Source organism: Adiantum capillus-veneris, chromosome 24 (genome assembly GCF_014529385.1).
Source record: "Adiantum capillus-veneris isolate H3 chromosome 24, ASM1452938v2, whole genome shotgun sequence".
NCBI lineage: Eukaryota > Viridiplantae > Streptophyta > Polypodiopsida > Polypodiales > Pteridaceae > Adiantum > Adiantum capillus-veneris.
In genome coordinates, this window is record NC_140954.1 from 16,753,912 (window position 1) to 16,757,221 (window position 3,310).

The following is a 3,310-nucleotide window of genomic DNA, read 5'->3' on the forward strand; positions in this document are numbered from 1 at the left end:
TTTTTTTACTGTTGACCGTCCGATTTCAAGGGCAATGATCTAGATGACGCCAAGTGCATGCTTGTAGAATCAGTGGACACACACACGTAAGACAAGTAATAGGGCTTTTACACGGTGGGTTTCAAAACCCACGCTCACCAAATAAAGGGGGCAAGAGGGAATAAAGGAGGAGAGGATGCGTCCAAGAAACTTTTGCAAATATGCAAAAGTTAGCATAGTTTAAGAACATGAAGCCTTTTTTATAATGCAAGAATAAAAAGTGAACTTTACTTTCCTTTTTATAGGCGACACCAAAAGTTTTTGGTGAGTTTGCAAACTCACCGTGTGGAAGCTCTCTAAGTGGTCATGATTGACGAGAAACTACCTTAGGCATCGCAGCAAGCAGGAAGTGCAGAGGAAGAAGAAGAAGAAGAAGAGAGTTTTAAGTCTTGCTTGGTGGGCCTTTGTCGTACATAATTTGATAGATTCTGGAGCCCACCTAGTTACTTGGTTAGTTGGTTGTGATTGTTGTCGACCTCTAATTTGTTGTGGTGACACGAGAAAATAGGTAGAACCAATCAATAGGCACCAATAATAGCTCAGCTTTGAGACTTAATGAGCATTGGGAAGAAGAAGTTATGTCCCATAGTGCTCCATATGCGACAAAGGGCTCCTAAAGAGGGTAATTGAATCAAGCAAAAGGGTTGCAACTTAACCTACTTTGGTAGTTGTTTGCAGATTGCACCATTCAACCTAGTAATATAGACCATTTAGTCTCTAAATTGTAGAACTATCTTTGAGACACCCATCTTATTCTCAATCAAATTGTAGTCAATTTTTCTTTATTTTGATATATAGGTTGAATTGCCAAACTGTGGGGAAAAAAATGCATGTCTATTTGATATATAGATACAATGATCGAAAATGAGCATGCATTGGTGAGAAAAACATATGGCTAAACTAAACTTAGGGAAGCTTTGACAAACTCAAAAATACAAAAAAGCCTAAACAGACTATAAAAATTGAACTACACTACTGACCTGATAATCGTATATGAATGTCATCCATTTGTGCAAGCCGAAGGACAATGTTTGAGTCAAGCTACAAAAAAATAGTGTGAATAGTTAAACATATCGTCTTGCAATGAAACGTCACAAACTGAAACTGCAAAGTATACAGTGCATGTCATGCAGAGGTGCCATACAAAAGTATGGTGGAGAGTTGGCACTGTGGTCTCTCCAAAAATTATAAGAAACGGAAGCCGTGCCCTGCCCCGTAGTGTTTATGTGTTGCGCCAAGCAAACACATAGTCATGGGGTGCTGGATACAAATAACGAACCTTGTAGTGTAGTTGAGCTGGAGTCGCGCTTGTGTAATTGAAACATCCAGTGTTGTGAATATATCTCCTCCCTACCGAACACAAGATACGCATTGAGACAAATACAGGAGATGGGGTATATTGATTAAGCTTAATAAAGAGACGCATATCTAGTTTTATATATAATGTCGAAGATTCTCTACATAAAGAGTTATGGGTGCTTTTTGATAGATTTTTCCTTGTTTAAATTGCACTATCTCTCTCTCTTCTCGGCCGTCAACTTTCTCTTGCCTAATGCTATAACCAGTTTCCTATTTGCAGTGTGCCCTCTCCTTGTAGACCAAGCAGGGATTCTCCTGAATTAAATGCAACTCTCAGCCATGCAGTAGCATGCTATCATACATAGGGTATGTCCTCAAGAACTCTAGGTACGTTCAAGAAACAAGAAAACCTCCTGTGGCTCACCAAGTAACCATTCAAATAAATACCTAAGGGTTCCCATCTATTGCAACATACAAACTTGCATGTTGCTTAGAGCACCGTCCGTTTAATAGCGTCGTTTAAATGGGCTTCGTGAGAGCGATGTCCTCGAGGAGACCTTTTTCTTACATTGCGATGTCGAAGAGGTCTACTGGTAAAAGTCCAATCCACGAAAACAGTCTGTGTTAGAAGCTTTTCCCCACTCATTTGATCGATTACACCTTGTGCTAGCTGCTACTTCTCATACTCTATCAAGGCATAACCCTTCACATATCCTGTTCGACGATCTAACTTAAGATGCAAGTTCTTTATCTCCCCAAATTCACTAAAAACTTCATGCAAATCATCCTCCTGGTCCTCCTCATGTAAACCCATGATCAAAATTATCCAGCCCTCAATAGATATCTGACCCTCAGGGCCACCATCGAAATAAAGAGATTCAAACTCCTTGCCAAAGAACCCGTTGGAGCGTTCTGCACCGGCTTTGTCACCAAAGCCTCGACCCTTGGTCTTCTTGAAGGTGTCGAACACAGCCTGTAGAGGTGATGGTGGACTTGAGTTTTGGTGCCACCGGGGCCGGACTGCCTCTCCTTCCTCCATCTTTGTGTCCTCATCCAGGAGATCGTCTTCCACATCTGGCACAAAATTCATAGCGTTTATATCATACGCTCCCATTCCACTGTCAAGTCTCTCTCTCTCTCTCTCTCTCTCTCTCACACACACACACACACACACACACACACACACACACACACACAAAGAATGGCCAGAGACTTACCTGAAGAATATTGAACTGTTGGCTTTGCAAAGCTTCGTCTTCGAACTGCTGCGCATCTGCAAACCTGCGAACTGTTACCTTTGTGAAGCTCCAAATTGGCGCCTCTGCGAACCTGCTTTTGTTCGCTTGTCAACTAGCGTCGCTTTTCGCAGCCTTTTTTTAATTAAATTTAATTTATATTTGAAGCTCTGAAGCTCTACCATGTGGTGGCTTCTGCGACCAGATAGAGGAGAATTGGGATGTGGTGGTAGCCTATGAAGTGTTGAGGCTTTGAGACCCTTCAATGGCTGTTGGCATTGCAAATGACTGTTGACCCAGTTTGTTCCTTGAACAACTGCTTACAACTACCTTCTCATGTTGGAATATTGAACTCACCCAAATGATGGTTCTATGCTCTTTCCAATGAGGCACACTGGATTTTTTGTTCTTGCAGGACATCAAATTATAATGCATAGTAAGATGCACCTCCTCCAGCCACCTCTTTGTTTGCTTTTGTGAGATTTTCTTTTCTTGCTGACATAAGGCACGGAGTTGAAGTAGCCATCATTACTCACATTCTTAGCATAATCAATGTGATCATCGTCATAATCATTGTTAGCCAAAAGTTGGTAAAGCTAATCATCATGGCTCTTGGCATTATCAATATCCGGTGTAGGCACACTGTCATGAAAAGCAGGGCAATTGGAGACGCGTGTATCCATATGGTACTAGACATTGTGGTTCTTGCATTGAGATTTAGGCATCTAATCCTTGTC

The 3,310-nt window shown here is 41.5% G+C and overlaps 1 pseudogene; it reads right to left on the reverse strand.

The window, feature by feature from the left end:
- Window positions 1–1,067: 1,067 nt before the first annotated feature.
- LOC147426017 (RNA-binding protein Y14 pseudogene) lies at window positions 1,068–2,794 on the reverse strand (annotated as a pseudogene).
- Between the last annotated feature and the right edge of the window lie 516 nt (window positions 2,795–3,310).